The sequence below is a fragment of the Triticum urartu genome, chromosome 3A, assembly GCF_056163025.1.
Source record: "Triticum urartu cultivar PI428250 chromosome 3A, HENAU_Tu73, whole genome shotgun sequence".
Taxonomy (NCBI): Eukaryota; Viridiplantae; Streptophyta; class Magnoliopsida; order Poales; family Poaceae; genus Triticum; species Triticum urartu.
The window spans coordinates 297629109-297648884 of NC_141875.1; positions in this window are offsets into that span (position 1 = coordinate 297629109).

Genomic DNA, 19776 nt, shown 5'->3' on the forward strand with positions numbered 1-19776 from the left:
GGCCGAAACATATCTCGGGCCTTAGTTGGCCCACTGATATCATGGGCCTTTAAGAGGCCGAAAGCTTAGCACTGGCATCAACGGGCCGAATTATGCGACAGGCCTTTAACAGGCCCAAAGTCACGTTGGGCTTAACTGTTGCCACCTTTAGCACGGGCCGTTAGTGGGCCCGATGTCCCATCGGACCATATATGGCCCACGGGCAGCACGGGCCATTCCCAGGACGAAAGTCACACCGGGCTGAAATGGGCCCATGTCTACATCAGGCCTCTAACAGGCCGAAAGTCACTGGGCTGTAGTTGGGCCCAAATATTTGGTGAACAATTAATTGGCCAGATCTGGCTCTGGGCCGCAAATGGGCCGAAATATTGGACGAACAATTAACGGGCCAGATCTGGCTTCGGGCCGTAAATGGGCCCAAATATTGGGCAAACAATTAACGGGCCAGATCCAGTTTCGGGCTGTAAATGGGCCTTTATTAAGCAGGCCGTTATTGGGCTGGCCCACTAGTACCTGATTATGTTCTATGGGCCTTTGACTGGGCCGGCCTTTTAAACCTATATGGGCCTCTGTTGGGCCCAGCCACGTGTCGACGTATCATAGGTATGTCTCCTCCAATGGATGGGCAACATCTAGCCCACTGACGTGCTGACAGGTGTTCCCTTCGGCCAATCAGAATTTTACACGTGGAAATTTCCCATTGGTCAGGGCTATTAATGGGTTATCGGATCCAAAATCCGACCCGATAGCTTAACGGCGTTCCGTTACGGTCGATGCCACGTGTCGGTCACCCTTGACGAAAGCACTTCTGTGACGCGCGATTTATCGTCATGGAAGTGGACACTTCCGTGATGATAATTTTGGTAATGTCATGGAACACTTCTACGACATCACAGGTATCACTATCTTGATTCTGTCATAACATCGTCATGGATGTACATGCATGACAAAAAACGCGACCTACTGTGACAAACACGTATCATCACGGAAGTGTATTTTTTTGTAGTGATGGCACATCGTGCTAAATAAACCACCTGTTCTTTTTGTGCAGTTCCACCAAAATCAACGAAATTCGCGCGTAGCTTGTATGATTTTGCCTTTATATGTTGCAACGCATTGAACATATCGGCACCTCCTTTCTTGTGGTGGAAATGAATGATTCGATGTATTCATGAAAATTTTGTGTAGTTCCAATTGAAATCAAGCTGAGCTCCCCTGTTTGCATAAATACAAAATAAGTGATTAGTATAAAGAAAATTGTACTATGAATTGACAGTTTAAACATGCACCAACATGGTCCATGTAGAGCACACTTTAAAAAATGGAACTCACCGGGAAGAATCCTAGAACAACATTGTACTTGCGCATCGCAGCAAAAAAGATGGAGATCTGTCAGTCCTTCCGAGCTGAAGTTAGTTTGGTCTTGTAGGGAGTAATGTAACCATCCTTCAACTGCTCCTTCTGATGAGAAGATAGACATGGCTTCTTCATCCTGGCATAATTGGAACTAGTCACTTCATGTACTTCATATTCTTCTTTAGAGGAGGATGATCCTGTTGTGCAAAGACAAGAGGACAACTAAATGCTAGCATCCCTGTTTGCTTGAAAAAGGAAAGGAAATATTTAAAACATCACAGATGAAGCACTTCTCAAGGACAATACCACTTTCTCACAACAGTATCTAAACAGTAGCACAACACCAATAGATATGACAAAGCTTAATCATATGGATGAAATCCGTGGGGAGTAACAACCTTTGTTAGGAGGCTTATTGTGTAGAGCATACAGATCAAGCACTTCTCCGGAACCATCTGTTGTTATCTATTGTCGTTGCCATGCTTACTATATACTCCTCGATTAGTTTAATGCTTCCAACATCTTCTTGTGTAGTTCCACTAAAATATACGGTATCTTCAAAGAAGATCCCTGTTTGCACAAGTAGAGATAATTACGTATTACATTAAGAGTGGCATCAAATCAGTGGCAAAACAATTGCTCGTTCCAGCCATAGAAATAAATTAAGATGCAAAACTATATCATTACTTGTGTCATCATAGTTCCAGAGCTTCATTATAGTACCGGGAGTTGATTTTTGTTTTTCTTCCGCTTGTTCTTCCCCTTCATCACTTGGTTCAATAACAAACAAGCTTCACGTTCAATGTAAGATTTGGCATGTCAATTAGGGAGCACAAGTATAGCACTAAATAATGACATTAATTTTCTGATGAAAGTGGCAAAATACAAGCCAAAAGTTGTGCAATATCCTTATCTTACCTCAATGGGATATTACGGTGCACATACAGATTGGAAGTTTTGTCTCCATTTGTGCAGTTCACTAAAATCAAGCAACATTACCGTACAAGTAGCACAACATATTAAAGCACACTGCACAATCATGTGAAAGAAGGCTAGTACTGACCTCTCATGATGCGGAATTCAAACAACTCACAAGAAGAAGATCTGAACCAAATTTGCCAACACGGATAGGAAGTAAGATCTCCTCTTGTGCAGGTCCACTAAGATCAAGCAATCAAGCAACAATGTCGGTGTGACATTTTGGTTGGACTGCACAAAACACTCCTAAAACAAAAGTGTTTTTTGTAGTGCAACAAAAGGTCACAATAGCAACGAGGTGAAGTAGATAACCCTGTTTACACAGAGGTGCAAAGGAAACAACAAGTGGTCAATAACAGTGGATGACACAGAAGCCAACAAAAACAAGCATCTAACTTATCTAATTGGGAAAGAAAGCAAGACATCAGCATTTCTCAAATGGTGGCATTGATTCATATTAACAGAGAGATTATATTAACAATAAAATTCGTTAAACATGTAATTTGCTTTTAACTGTGGCATTGCATCAATTTTCAAGTGGCATTATTAGAGGGTGTTTGTTTACAGGGACTTTTCGGTGTAGGGACTAAAAAAAGTCCCTTTCAGTCCCATCTAAACCAAACAAGAGGGACTTTTAGGGACTAAAAGTGGGCATTTGGGACTAAAGAAAAAAGACCCCGAGGGAGAGTCTTCGTGGGACTTTTGCCAACAGTTTCCCCTGCCCCGCATCGCACCTTATCTCTATTAGTTCATTACTAGGGGTAACATGGTATTTTAGCATGTCATTTAATAACCTCTAGTCCATGTATAGTATTGGAACCAAGCAGGTAGGGACTAGGGACTTTTTAGTTGGGACTAAAAAAGTACTAGGACTTTTTAACCAAATAGGGCCTTAGATTAACAATAGCTAAAGAGTTGCACAGGACAATGGACTCACCATCACCATGTGCATCTATCGATGTATGAAGGGGTGATGCACAGTCTGTTGCAACAATGAACAAACAACCAAGGAGCATATTTGTGTTGGTCCCAGTTTTGTTATCTTTAGACACCTTTCCCTATGTGAGCGCAGCAAATCTAGTCCTGCTGAAACTCTAGAGCCTTGTCCCCCAAAACAAAAAGATCAGTTCATTACAGATGTGCGTACTTCGTTTGTCATTGTTTTGCCTTTTCGACCAATGTAGGTGCTGGATAGCCAGTCTGTACTAGTACTTTCCCCCTTCCTTTCCTCTTTGAACCACGTCCCAGATTCATGCTATACAACTTGCCCCCAAACTTTCCCCCCTTCCTTTCCTCATTGAACCACGTCCTAGGTTCATGCTATACTACTTTCCCCCTTCCATTCCTTTTTGAACCACGTCCTAGATTCATGCGATACAACTTTCCCCACTACTTCCCCCATTCCTTTCCTTTTCGAACCGCATCCTAGATTCATGCTATACAACATTCCCCACTACTTTCCTGTTTGATCCAACACCAATATTCGAGTGTAGAAGCGGAAAAAGCCCACATGCAGCTATAGCGATGCATGTGGAATTAAGTAAATTATACCTTAAGGTTCTTGGGTTGTGGTTCGGTGGGTGACCGGAGGCCGTTCTGCCCACACTATGTACGCGGCGAGGAAGAAGGGGTCGGAGGCCCTCCCGTGCCGCCGCTGGGTGAAAGAGAACAGCTGCACCGGTGGTGGATTCCCTCCCTCGCCGACGGCGACAGTGTTAAGCCTCCTTCCCTTCTCAGCAGACGGATCCTGCCGGCTCTTTGACCAGCAGTGAGGGGAGAGAGAGAGGCCAACGAAGTCTTGTTTAGATATGTAGAGGGTGAGAGAGTGTGAAGAGAGCAACTACAAGCGCTGAGGCTCCAGCATGTATATATATAGTGGAGAGAGAGTGTGAAGAGTGAAAACCCTAGAAAACAAGAAAGAAGTCGAACAAAAACAAAATTATGCTCAAGTGTGGTTATCAAACCCGAGACCTCTAGTTTGATGAGCGAACAGGCTAACCAGCTACACCACCCTCACGTTATGTTTAACGAGAGGAAAGTAACCTTTTATACATTCCTGCATTCGTATGACAGGCATGCCATGTTTTTTGTTGCGTGGGAGTCATTGGGATTTAAATCATAATTGTGTCATGTGGCTTTGGTGGTAAGGTCTTTTGGGATTTAAAGCAGTGTTGGTAGTACATAAATAATGCAGCCTCAGTCACCTTACCTCTCTCCACGTAGTACGTTGGCTCCCACCAGTCAGAGGGTGAAACAAACAAATTAATAAGAAAAATGTTAGTACGCGAAATACAAATTAATATAATTTTTTGTGACATGCATGAACATTTTGTTAGTTCAATCCATGGTTAAAATTTGACACGAAATACAATGGGCACCAATAAACTAGGACGGAGGTAGTACGCGAAGTTTGCCGTCGAAAGCGAGACGATATGGCTCTCTTGAGCTAGCAAGGTTTTTCTAGCCCAGAAAAGCTAACATATTTTAACAGTTCTAAACGCCTAACCTTGCCCGGCTAGGCTATAAACTGTTCTTGCTAAGGATCCAAACGCTCCCTAAGTAACTCGCACGATATTCCTATTCTATGAACATGTGTGTGTGTGCGCGCATGTGTGTGTGTTTAACAGCATGTGTGTGTGTTAGAGAGAGCAACACATCGACCTACTCCTACAGAGAGATGGTGTGTAGTGTAAGATTTAGCCGTGAGAGTCGGTGCATCCTCTCATTTCCAGGCATCCAGTCAGGACAGGTAGACCGCTGCCACCCCCCGCTCCTGACCAGCCTGGCCGACCCAAAGCCCCTCCATCGCCCGCACGCGCTTCCCGCCCGAAACGGTCAGCACCGCTCCAAAGAATCGGTGCCACATTCATGCCCAGGAAGAGAAGACGCGACCTCTCACTGGCACCTGCGTTGAAGAGAGAAGTGGATTCAAGAGTGATGATTGCTTCGTCCATCCAACTTACTGTTGGGTATATGTGATTTGATGGCTCATTGGTCATTATTACTGAGGTGGTAGGACTGCTGGATGTCCCACGCTATTGGCGAAATGAGGTACTACTAGATTTCAATTTTCTCAATTTTTACAGTGGAGGAGTGCAAGAGCAGTGAAAACACGCAGGCTTAGTGATTAGATGGCCCACCTCACATTATCACCATATTTTCTGGATACCGTCTGACACCTAACTCTTTACATAGTACTCCCTCCATTCTTAAATACTATAAGTCTTTTTAGACATTCCAGATGGAATACAACATACAGATGTATGTAGACATATTTTAGAGTGTAGATTCACTCATTTTACTCCGTATGTAGTCACTTGGTGGAATCTCTAGAAAGACTTATATTTGGGAACGGAGGGACTACTAGTATAGTACGTACTATAATTTTTCAGCAAGATAAATTTGTACAATGCTATGAAGCTTCTAGCTTCCACCTTTCTCTATGTTTGACCGAGGAAGCAAGCATCATTTCCCTCCTTGTTGAATATTCATCCGCTGCTACTTCCGTGATTAAATAAAAATCCGCTTCTACCTCCATAGCATGGTTAATAATATAGCCATGTCAATCACGATGTAGAAATATCATTCACTGATACAATAGTGTTGGATCTAAGGCTGGTGATTTTTTTTACTTTGTCTCATTTACTCATTTTACATAAAGCACGTGTAGAGGATGGCTATTCCTTTCGATGGAACTTCTTCATAGGGTTTAAGACTAAGGCTGGTCATAGTGGGGAGTAACTTAGACTAGTAACATGCTTTTGTTACTAGTCCATGTTACTACCTTCATAATGGGTAGTAACATATAGATGGTAACATACAAACCTTCATTAATTGAGACATAGACTCATTTTACCTCGGGGTGTGTTATGTTACCACAAGCATCTCTTCCCTCATTAACTCCATGCCACATAAGCAAATTTGTCTTGGGATGCGTCATGTTACTACATAAGTTACTCCCACTATGACTAGCCTAAGCAGCTCCGAATTATGCCCGCTGCCCACCACTTTGAATCATGCCATCTATGATAGGGAGTAGTCCCATTGTAACAATGAGGTCCACTAGGTCTAGCACGTCCTGTAAGAAGAGACTGTCACGCAAAACATACATCTTGTTGCCTTCTTCCTCGTACAGTACGTACCACTGGTACGTACTACTAGTAATACTACTACTCATTCTCCTATAAACCTTCGCTTGGCATCTCCAAAATATTAACCTTGCGATTGGATCTTCGCCTCTTCGGGAAGTCGAGCAATAATGTGTAACACCCTCGATGCGACTATATCTCCCACGTGTCGAGGCACGACTTAGAGGCATAATCGCATTGAAGGCATATGTCGCAAGTCAGGTAATCATCACAAACATCCCATGTAATATAGATAATGAAAAGGGATAACATAGTTGGCTTACACTCGCCACGTCAATCAAGTACATAAATAACATACATCATCCAAACACTCATGGCCCGACTACGGCGCCAAAATAAAAGACAACCCAATATGCGACATGGTCCCAATCACCCCCAACAGGACACCACTACTGATCATCAGGAAAGGAAACATAGTAACGTTGAGAGTCCTCGTTGAACTCCCACTTGAGCTCGAACACGTCACCTGGAGCGGAATCACCTGGACCTGCATCTGGTGTAATAGTAATCTGTGAGCCACAGGGACTCAGCAATCTCGCACCCTCGCGATCAAGACTATTTAAGCTTAATAGGTAGGGTAAGGTAAATATATGTGGAGCTGCAGCAAGCGACTAGCATATATGGTGGCTAACTTATTCGCAAAAGAGAGCGAGAAGAGGAGGCAAAGCGCGAGCGAGAAACTAGAGAACAATCTGCGCAAGCATTACTCCAACACCGTGTCCACTTCCCGGACTCCGCCGAGAAGAGGCCATCACGGTAACACACACGGTTGATTCACTTTAATTAAGTTAAAGTTCAAGTTATCTACAACCGGACATTAACAAATTCCCATCTACCCATAACCGCGGGCACGGCTTTCGAAAGTTCAAATCCCTGCAGGGGAGTCCCAACTTAGCCCATGACAAGCTCTCACGGTCAACGAAGGAATAGACCTCCTCTCGAGACGTTCCGATCAGACTCGGTACCTCGGTTCTTCAAGACACTTTGACAGGTTAAAACAAGACCAGCAACACCGCCCGAATGTGCCAACAAATCCCGATAGGAGCTGCACATATCTCGTTCTCAGGGCACACTCAGATGAGACATCCTACGAGTAAAACCAACCCTCAAGTTGCCCCGAGGTGGCCCCGCAGTCTACTCGGTTCGGACCAACACTCAGAGGAGCACTGGCCCGGGGGGGGGGGGGTTAAAATAAGATGACCCTTGAGTCCGCGAAACCCAAGGGAAAAGGCTAGGTGGAAAATGGTAAAACCAAGGTTGGGCATTGCTGGAAAAGCTTTAATCAAGGCAAACTATCAAGGGGTTCCCATTATAACCCAACCGCGTAAGGAACGCAAAATCCGAGAACATAACACCGATATGACGGAAACTAAGGCGACAAGAGTGGAACAAAACACCAGGCGAGAGGCCGAGCCTTCCACCCTTTACCAAGTATATAGATGCATTAAGATAACATGGCAATATAATGATATCCCAACAAGTAAATAAATGTTGCAACAAGGAACGGCCTCCAATCTTCACCTGCAACTAGCAACGCTATAAGAGGGGCTGAGCAAAGCAGTAACATAGCCAATCAACGGTTTGCTAGGACAAGGTGGGTTAGAGGTTTGACATGGAAATTTGGGAGGCTTACAAGCAAATGTTAGGCATCGTAGCATTGGCATAGCAAAAGAGCGAGCAAACTAGCATAGCAAAGATAGTGGTGATTTCGAGGGTATGATCATCTTGCCTGCAAAGCTGTCAGAGTTGACCGGATCCTCGAAAGCAAACTCAACAGGCTCCTCGTTAGCGAACTCATCTCCCGGCTCTACCCAAACAAGACAAACAAGCAACAAGGACACAATCAACCACGTGCAAGGATCAAACAATATGATGCAATGATGATATGCTATGCGGGATGCGACGCAGGATGCATATGCAAGATTTGACAAGGAAAGCATGAACCTGGCCTCAACATGGAAATCCAAGTGTGCCACTGGAAAGATGAGATGAAATCGCTTGAAAACAATATAAATAACGCCGGAATCGGAGTTACAGTTTGGAGATGGCAAGCGATTCAAATGTGACACCGGTCTGCGATTTACAGCAAGTAGGCATCTAAATGCAATGAAATGAACATGCTACAGCACCCAAACATGGCAACAAAATACATGGCAGGGATGCATTCAAGATGCTTAATAAAAGTCTAGCACTGAGCCACGGCCAATTCATCCATTAACAGGTTCAAACAAGCATGGCAAAAATGCATATGGCAAACAGATCTCAGACTTAGTGAAATTAACACTTGTCTGGAATTTCAGACCAAGTAGCACTCTTCGGAGCAACAAAACAACATGCTACAGGACCTGAACATGACAAAGTAAAACATGGCATGGAGCTACTCAAATAGCTTAACAAAAGTCCCTTAGTGACCTTGAGCCAAAAGGGATCAGAAAAAAATACTAACAAGCATGGGAACATAGCAAAAGCATAATCAATTTTCAGACTTAGTGAAAACTGGCACATGCTGAAACATAACTCAAGTAGGCATGTTTACGAGCTCGATGCACTCACTACGGTGCAAGTCATGACAAGATAAGCATACTTATATCAAGAACACAAAAAATGCAAGCTAGACATGGCAAGAACAATGGCATAGCATGCACGGATCAACTACAACATCATCAGCAAAATTGCAAACAAGTTAACAATCTGCCCAGATTCACAAAGTAGCAAAAGTAGAGCTCGATTGACTCAAGCTAGGGTGCTCCATAATTGCAAACAAAGACATGGATGGATAGAGCAATACAAGATTAATAAAACAACCTTACTGATCATCCTCAAAAGAGGCACGGATCACTCGAAAACAACATGAACATATGACAACATGAGATAAACAACTCAAGGACTTAGTGGAAATGCTAAGTCCCTGAAAACAGAATTACCAAGTGCCTCACTTGGCAAGCTTGCACTCGGCACCACCCACATCACAAAAATACATGGGTTGCGCCTCTGGAAAAATGACAAAACCCTTAACAAAACATATGTAGAGCATCAGGGCATATCATGCACACAATAAACATGGCAAAAATGACAAAAAGCTAAATGGAGTAGCAGATCTGACAATTATCTCAAGTAGCCCTCTTCTAACAGCATTTCGGGCATCAAGATGAACTCAAATGAAAATGATGCAATGGAATGAAATGATGTGCTGTCTAAGGCGAACAATTTGATATGCTATATGCCCAAATCGGAGCTACGGATACGGAGTTATGGCATGATGAATATGAGCACTTGGATCTGAAAATCCGAGGACTTAGAGGAAATTCCACCTAGGGTTTACTGTTCATCCGATCTGGATCTGCATGCAAAACGAGGTTGACCGGATCCCTCGCTGGAGTAGGGGGCCGCGATGGCCGGAGGAAGGAGGAGGCCGGCCCGAGACTCGGGACCCGAGGGGCGGCGAGGGTGAGGCGGCGGGGCGACCGAACGGCGGCGGGGCGAGGCCGGGCGTCGAGCTCGCCGGCGCGGAGCAGCTTGGCGGCGGCCGGAGTGACGACGGTGGCCGGCGTGCGGGGGGGGGGGGGGGGGGCGGAGGGAGGAGAAGCAGCGGGCGTCGGCAGATGGCGAGCGAAGCGGGCGGCGCGCGCGGGCCTGGGGGGCCGGCTCTGGGCTCCCGCGGGCCGCGGTGGGAGTGGCGGCGGCGGCGGTGACGTGGCAGGCGGCGAGTGGCTGGCGGCGGTGTGTCCGGCGCGGTGCGGACAATGTCCGGCCATGTGGATCTGGGAGTTTAGGGTTAGGGACGAGGGGAGACCCGGGATTTCGGAGGAGAGCTATTTATAGGCATAGAGGGAGCTAGGAGAGTCCAAATGAGGTGGGGTTTTCGGCCACGCGATCGTGATCGAATGCTCTAGATGATGGAGCAGAGTTAGGTGGGTTTTGGGCCAAATTGGAGGGGTGTTGGGCTGCAACACACACGAGGCCTTTTTGGTCCCTCGGTTAACCGTTGGAGCATCAAACGAAGTCCAAATGATACGAAACTTGACAGGCGGTCTACCGGTAGTAAACTGTAGCGACCAGACCTCAAACAGTCTGATCTCTGTGCTCCGGTGTCATCCCTGGATCTGTAATGCTGACACCACACAGTACTTGGAGGATTTATAGCAGAGTAGCAATCACACACTTATTACATCGAGTGTCTCAAAAGAGAACTTATTACAATAAATATGGCTTAAGGCCATCTAATAACGATAACAGCGGAAGGCTTGGAAGATAAGTGAGTCCATCAACTCCAACGGCATCACTGAGTATAGAACCACGACCTAAAACTCCTTAATCGTCGTCTGAAAAGTCTGCAACTTTAACGTTGCAGCCCGAGAATGGGTCAGCAAATGGAATATGCTGGCAAGGTAACACATAGAGAGTAATGAAATGCAACAGCTATACTATATGCATATTTGGCTGGTGTAAAGCTCTATGGTTACTGTTTTGCGTAAAGCCAATTTTTCCCTACTTCAAAGGAATAAATGTAATTACTATTATGGTGGTTGTTAAACATTGAGAATGGTTGACAGCATTCTCAATCCCAATTAAAAATAGTCATCAATAACCCAACAATATTTATTTAGAAGTAACATGTTGAGATTCACATGATAATCCAGGTACTAGATACTCAAGATTTGTCCATAACTGGGGACACGGCTAACCATGATTAGTTTATTACACTCTGCAGAGGTTTGCACACTTTTCCCCACAAGACTCGATCGCCTCCGTTTGTTTTCTCGCACTACATGGTGTTTGAGAAGACGGATGACCGAGACATAGTCTTTCAGAAGCGCTAGCACCTTACGATCGGGTAGACCGTACCACCTACATCCCCTACATCTGCTAGTCTACCACTGTAAGAGTTTGCACAACTTAGTCAACTATGCTAGAGCCCATAATGGCTTGTGGCTGCACACGGAAGTTTCTAGTATGAATAATCTCATGATCCCTTTGAGCCTGGGTGGCGGTCCAAAAGAAAACAGGCAAGTCCTGGTAGAAACCAGGTGCCTCAATCCACCCAGATGTGTGTTTAGGTTGCTACCTTAGATAAACCATTAATTAAAAATCTCCAATCTGTCATGGATATCACTCACCCAATCCACGTCTACTAGCATAGCATGGCATAATAAGCAAACGTAGAAGTAACTCCCAAAGGTTTCATAATAAACACGTAATAGGTACTACCTCATTTACTTCCCTTCCCATAGTTTAATTAGATCCTAATCATGCAATGTGTGAGGATTGATCTAATGCAATAAAACTGGGTAGTAGAAAAGGTATGATCAAAGTGTTACTTGCCTTGCTGATGATCCGCGAAACCTAGAGATTCGAAGTAACAGGCGGCGCACTCCGGGTATTCTATCGCAGACAACAAACAAGCATACAATAAGTACTCATCTAATGCACAGGTAAAACTCAAATAGAAGATCTAACCAGAAAGTTCAACTTAAGAACCCTGGTTGGCAAAAAGAATCAAATTGAACGAAGCAAAAGAAAACAAACGGCGAAAGAAAACAACTTCGTTCTAGTAATCTGGATCTAAAACAAATTTTACTGTAGCAAAAACTTGTTTAAGTTGATTATTCGGAAAGAGGGTTTCGAGACGAAACTCCAGGCGCTTGAATCGCCTGATTCCGATAAACGAGCGAAAAGTTATACTAAAACGAAAATCGGATCAGAAATCGCAATCAGAAAATAACCGCGGAAAATCCGACGAAAAAGACGAACGACGAACAGAGAAGAGAAATTTTTTTCCTCTCTTTTTTTTTCGGCACAGAAATCGAGGCGGCGGTGAACCTCGAAAGTCGCAAACTAAGGTGAGTCGGCGGCGGCGGCGGCTGGGGCGGCGCCTAGGGTTAGGCGCGGGGTGGGCTGGCTCGGGCCTCGGGCGCGCTATATAAAGGCGCCCCGGGCGGTGTCCCGCTCGGGTACGGCCCAGAGTCGGTTCCGTTTTTTTTAAATAATTCCGCTCGGAAGAAAAATAAAAAGAAATACTAAACGGACTCCAAAAATCGCGAAATAAATTTTGCCGGGTTCGTAAAATCAAGCCCGATAAAGTGAACATTTATCTGGGCCCAAACTACAACTTTGAAAAACGCGCACTTTTCCTAAATGCAAATAAAAAACCGAAAAACTCCGAAAAAAACTTATTTGATTTTTTTATTAAATCCTCAATATTTCTATATTTTGGGAAAGTCATTTTATTCCCTCTCTCATATTTTTGTAATAGAAATAATTGACGATAAAATAAATAAAATCAAATGATCCTGTTTACACAATTTGAGAAAACTCAAATATGTAAATAACGAAATCCCCAACTCTCTCCGTGGGTCCTTGAGTTGCTTAGGATTTTCTAGGATCAAAACCAAAAGCAAAATAAAATATGATATGCATGATGATCTAATGTATAACATTCCAAATTGAAAATTTGGGATGGTACATAAACCAAGGCCGCTTGTCAAGTCTCAGTCCAATCCGGAAATGTTTAAACCCCACACACGAAAGAAAGCTAGAAACGACCACCGGAGGAGAACGAAGCGCCGGAATGCAAAACGGACAACGGGGAAAATGCTCGAATGCATGAGACGAACACGTATGCAAATGCAATGCACATGATGACATGACATGAGATGCATGACAACGATAACAACACACGGAGACAAAAACCCGAACCCGAGAAAATAAAATAACTTAACGCCGGAAACGGCAAGAGTTGGAATACATATTGGGAAAGTCTTATCCGGGGTGTTACAACACTCCACCACTACGAAAGGATCTCGTCTCGAGATCTAGGACTGAAAGAACGCCGGGTACTCAGAACGGAGGTGATCCTCGCGTTCCCAGGTAGCTGCACAGTCGGAATGGTGTGACCACTTGACTTTGAGGAATTTGATTGACTTGTTGTGAGTCTTGCGTGCAGTCTCTTCAAGAATAGCAACTGGGTGCTCACGATAAGAGAGATCTTCTTGGAGCTCAATGTCCTCGAAGTTGACTGTGCGGTCAGGAGTCTTGAAGCACTTTCAAAGCTGAGAGACATGGAACACGTCATGAACATTTGCAAAGTTTGAAGGAAGCTCGAGTTGATAGGCGAGGTTGCCTCTCTTGCTGACAATCTTGAAAGGTCCCACGTATCTAGGGGCAAGCTTCCCTTTGATACCGAAGCGACGAGTACCTTTCATAGGAGAGACGCGGAGGTAAACATGATCTCCGATCTCGAAAGCCAAATCACGGTGCTTACTATCATAGTAGCTCTTCTGGCGGGATTGGGCTGCTTTGAGGTTATCACGAATGACTTTGCACATCTCCTCTGCCTCTGTGATTAAGTCATTACCCAAAAGATGACGTTCACCGGTTTCAGACCAGTTGAGAGGGGTACGACACTTCCTGCCATACATAATTTCAAATGGGGCCTTGCCCGAACTTGCTTGAAAACTGTTGTTGTAGGAGAATTCAGCATAAGGAAGACAATCCTCCCACTTCATGCCGAAGGAGATCACACAAGCCCTGAGCATATCTTCAAGAATCTGGTTGACACGCTCGACTTGACCGCTAGTTTGAGGATGGAAAGCTGTGCTGAAGCGGATGTTAGTGCCCATGGCCTTCTGAAAAGAATCCCAAAACTTGGAGGTAAAGATGCTGCCACGGTCTGAAGATATCACTTGTGGAATACCGTGCAGAGAGACGATTCGGGAGGTATAGTGTTCCGCCAATTGAGCTGCAGTGATCGACTCTTTGATAGGCAGAAAATGAGCCACTTTGGTGAGTTTGTCGATGACAACGAATATAGCATCATTGCCACGCTTGGACTTTGGAAACCCAGTCACGAAGTCCATGTCAATGTGGTCAAACTTCCATTCTGGAATGGCAAGAGGTTGGAGGAGACCTGCTGGCCTTTGGTGTTCTGCCTTCACACTTCTGCAGACATCACACTCATTCACGAATTGAGCAATCTCGCGCTTCATTTGAGTCCACCAATAAGCCTGCTTAAGGTCCTGATACATCTTCGTGCTCCCAGGGTGGATGGAGAGGAGAGAATTGTGAGCCTCGTTCATGATCACTTTACGAAGTTCACCTTTGGGCACAACAATACGATCCTCGAAGAAGAGAGTATCCTTGTCATCAAGGCGGTAGCACTTGTACTTGGGTTGACTCTTGGCAATCCCAATCTTCACCTTTTTCACCATAGCATCAAGAAGCTGGGCTTGGCGAATTTGGTCTTCCAAGGTAGGAGAGACTTGAAGGTTCGCGAGGAAACCTTGAGGAACAACTTGCAGATTAAGTTTGCGGAAAGCTTCACAAAGCTCGGGTTGATAAGGCTTGAGAATCAGACTGTTGCAATAAGCCTTCCTACTCAATGCGTCAGCAATCACATTGGCCTTGCCTGGAGTATACTCGATACTCGGATTATACTCTTGAATCATTTCGACCCATCGAGTCTGCCTGAGGTTGAGATTAGGCTGAGTGAAGATGTACTTGAGACTCTTGTGATCAGTGAAAATGTCCACTTTTCTTCCCAATAGAAGATGTCTCCAAGTTAAAAGAGCATGTACAACTACCGCCAACTCGAGATCATGAGTGGGGTAGTTCTTCTCATTGGGCTTCAACTGGCGAGAGGTATAAGCAACAACTTTCTTCTCTTACATCAATACTGCGCCAAGACCTTGGAGAGAGGCATCACAAAAGACCTCGTACGGTTTGGATTCATCAGGCGGAGTCAGAACTGGAGCAGTGATCAATTTCTCTTTCAAAGTGTTGAAAGCAATGTCACACTCCGGAGACCAAACGTACTTGACGTGCTTCTGGAGAAATTTTGAGAGAGGCTTCGCGATCTTAGAAAAGTTTTCAACGAATCTTCGACAATAGCTTGCGAGACCGAGGAAGCTGCGGAGTTGCTTCACGTTCTGAGGAGGTTCCCAATTCACAATTGCAGACACCTTCTCAGGATTCACGGCAATGCCCTTGGCAGAGATGATATGACCAAGATAAAGAACCTCATCGAGCCAAAATTCACACTTGGAGAACTTGGCGTAGAACTTGTGTTCTCTGAGCTTATCGAGTACCAAACGCAAGTGCTTTGCATGATCTTCCTTGTTCTTCGAGAAAACCAGAATGTCGTCGAGATAGACCAAAACGAAGTCATTGGTGTAGGCGTTGAAGATGAAGTTCATCATGCGAGAGAAAGTCGGAGGAGCGTTGATGAGGCCAAAAGACATGACAGTGTATTCATATGAACCATAGCTTGTCCTGAAAGCCGTCTTGGGAATATCTTGCTCACGGATACGAATCTGATGATAACCCATACGGAGATCAAGCTTGGAGAATACTTGGGCACCTTTGAGTTGTTCGAACAGCTCATTGATGTTGGGAAGTGGGTATTTGTTCTTGATGGTCTTCTTGTTCAATGGACGGTAATCAACACAAAGTCGGTCCGTTCCATCATTCTTCTTCACAAAAAGAACACCACAACCCCACGGAGAAGAACTAGGCCGGATGAGACCCATTTTCTCTTGAATATCGAGTTGCTTCTTTAGTTCCTTCAACTCTTCAGGTCCGAGCTTGTAAGGACGCTTGCACACAGGTTCCGTACCGGGCTCAAGATCAATGACGAATTCAACTGGCCAGTGCGGAGGCATTCCTGGAAGCTCTTCTGGAAAGACGTCTTGATATTCGCAAACGACTGGAATTTGCGAGATAGCATCCAGTTCACCCTTCTCATTGAGAGAAAACAGACGGATGGTATCATCACGAGCGGCAAAGACAATTACATCCTCAGACGAATGAGTCAATTGAATCTGCCTGGCTGCACAATCAAGATGCGCCTTGTGCTTAGAAAGCCAATCCATTACGAGAATAAGAACAATATCCGAATTACCAAGAACCACCGGAGAAGAGAGAAACTTGTAGTCGCCCAACGTGATAGAGATATCGGGAGCAACCAAACTAGAAGTCAAAAGCTTGCCGGGAGAAACAACTTGCATGACTTTGGGCATGATCTCGGTATCAACATTGCGCTTCGATGCAAACGGGCATGACAAGAAAGAATGCGATGCACCAGTATCAAAAAGTACTTTAGCGGGAACATTGTTAACAGGAAGGTTACCCATGATGACATCTGATGAATCCTCTGCCTGAGCTGCATTCATCAAATTGACCTTGGCGTGCTTGGGGTTATGCTTGACCACAGCTGTACTTGCCGATCTCACAGGAGGAGGAGGAAGATGCCTCTGGTTGAAACACTTGTTGGCATAGTGACCCTTCTCTTGGCACTTGTTGCACGTGACCTCTGAAAGCGGCCGGTGGTACGGAGCACTCGATCTTGGAGGTTGAGACGAAGTCTTGTTCTGAAAGCCAGGGTTGGGTGGGTGGGAAGAACCACTGCCACCTTTGCTCTTCTGCTGATACGGCTGATGGAACGAAGGAGGAGGAAGCCAATACTTCTGCTGCTTGGCCACTTGAGTAGAGGAAGAAGGAGTAGCATCTCTGACTCGCTTCTTGGAAGCATCACACCTCAACTGAGCGGCCTCTTGCTTCAATGCCATGTTGTAGAACTCATCGTACCTCAAGGGCTCAAAGAGAACAAGAGCGAGCTGGATTTCTTCTCTGAGACCACCCCTGAACTGGTATATCATGCTCTTCTCATCAGGGACGTCCTGCTTGGCAAAGCGGGCGAGCTTCTGAAACAACTTGTTGTAGTCATAGACAGACAAAGAGCCTTGCTTCAGGTTGCGGAATTCCTCATGCTTACTTTCCACCACGCTTTGAGGGATGTGATGAGCTCGGAAATCTTGACGGAATTCATCCCAAGAGATAACACGTCCACCTCTGGAATCCTTGTACTGCTGGAACCATTCTGCAGCTTGATCTTTGAGTTGGAAGGAAGCGAACTTGACGAAATCTTCAGGCCTGACGTTACTGCACTCAAAATGCTTACACAGATCCACAAGCCAATCGTCAGCATCGGTTGCCTCAACACAATTGCTGAAAGTCTTTGGCCCATTAGCAAGGAACTGGTTGAGTGTAGCAAAGTGATTCTGATTGTTGCCTTGATTCCCTTGGTTGCCTTGATTGCGCTCTTGGAGAATTTGCATTATCAACTGTGTGTTTGCATTGGTTGCGGCCATCACAGCTTGCCATGCCTCCGGAGGAGGTGGAGGTGGTGGCGGATCTTGATTCTGATTCTGACTGGTGCTCTTAGCGGGAGCCATCCTAAAGAGGTTGACCACCGTTAGCACATAGACAGATAAAATGAAGCCGAATCCAACGGAATGAAAATTGCAACATAAAGTCTTCACATCCGAACAAAATGAACGAATGTATTCCTCTTGAAATGGTCACATATCCATAAATTGCGAAGCCACGAAGAATTAAGGTAGATAAATAAATCAACAAGGTACGGATCAAGAACGAATAATCGGTAAGAAATCCCAATCTCAAACCAATATCCGTGGAAGAAGAACTAGAGCTACGAGAATTTCCACCTATGAAACTCCCGAACCTTTCCGGTTATGCAATCAGGTGTTGGGGATACAGGGGAAGCATAATATCTCACCCAAATCTAGCAAATCCTACATCCAGTTGTATCCATCCTTCAACACATAACCAAGAAACCTTCGGAAACCATCTACCTCAACCTTCGAAAAGAATCCGTTATACAAGTTATGGCGATACTCCCGAACTCCCGCCCCAGTACTGGGTGGCGTCGAGGTTATCTCACCAACGAACTGCATAAAAGAGATTTTCGATGTCGGTGTACTAAACTCAGGTATTCCAGAATTGCAACAATAAAATTAGGATGACAACACCTCAGAGCTCAACTCCCCGGGACACTTCCACTAAACCCCTGACAGGAGGCACCAAGACAATGTTCTCATCATAAAACCATTGGAACGATTCCAAGATACCCGCATGATCCTAAATTTTTTTAGTGAAATTTGAGAAGAGAAGAGTCAAAACTCTACGTCAGGATGCCTTACCAGAGCGATGAGGAGACTGGGTTCCTAACTCTCCGATATATAATTCCTAAATGACTCAAAATATTTTTCTAGACACAACTCGGCTGCTAAAAACGATCAAGCAATGGGGCTCCTAAGGTCGGGGAAGGCTCCGATTCCCAACTTGTAACACCCTCGATGCGACTATATCTCCCACATGTCGAGGCACGACTTAGAGGCATAATCGCATTGAAGGCATATGTCGCAAGTCAGGTAATCATCACAAACATCCCATGTAATATAGATAATGAAAAGGGATAACATAGTTGGCTTACACTCGCCACGTCAATCAAGTATATAAATAACATACATCACCCAAACACTCATGGCCCGACTACGGCGCCAAAATAAAAGACAACCCAACATGCGACATGGTCCCAATCACCCCCAACAGGGCACCACTACTGATCATCAGGAAAGGAAACATAGTAACGTTGAGAGTCCTCGTCGAACTCCCACTTGAGCTCGAGCGCGTCACCTGGAGCGGAATCACCTGGACCTGCATCTGGTGTAATAGTAATCTGTGAGCCACAGGGACTCAGCAATCTCGCACCCTCGCGATCAAGACTATTTAAGCTTAATAGGTAGGGTAAGGTAAATATATGTGGAGCTGCAGCAAGCGACTAGCATATATGGTGGCTAACTTATTCGCAAAAGAGAGTGAGAAGAGGAGGCAAAGCGCGAGCGAGAAACTAGAGAACAATCTGCGCAAGCATTACTCCAACACCGTGTCCACTTCCCGGACTCCGCCGAGAAGAGGCCATCACGGTAACACACACGGTTGATTCATTTTAATTAAGTTAAAGTTCAAGTTATCTACAACCGGACATTAACAAATTCCCATCTGCCCATAACCGCGGGCACGGCTTTCGAAAGTTCAAATCCTTGTAGGGGAGTCCCAACTTAGCCCATGACAAGCTCTCACGGTCAACGAAGGAATAGACCTCCTCCCGAGACGTTCCGATTAGACTCGGTACCTCGGTTCTTCAAGACACTTCGACAGGTTAAAACAAGACCAGCAACACCGCCCGAATGTGCCGACAAATCCCGATAGGAGCTGCACATATCTCGTTCTCAGGGCACACTCAGATGAGACATCCTACGAGTAAAACCAACCCTCAAGTTGCCCCGAGGTGGCCCCGCAGTCTACTCGGTTCGGACCAACACTCAGAGGAGCACTGGCCCGGGGGGGGGGGTTAAAATAAGATGACCCTTGAGTCCGTGAAACCCAAGGGAAAAGGCTAGGTGGCAAATGGTAAAACCAAGGTTGGGCATTGCTG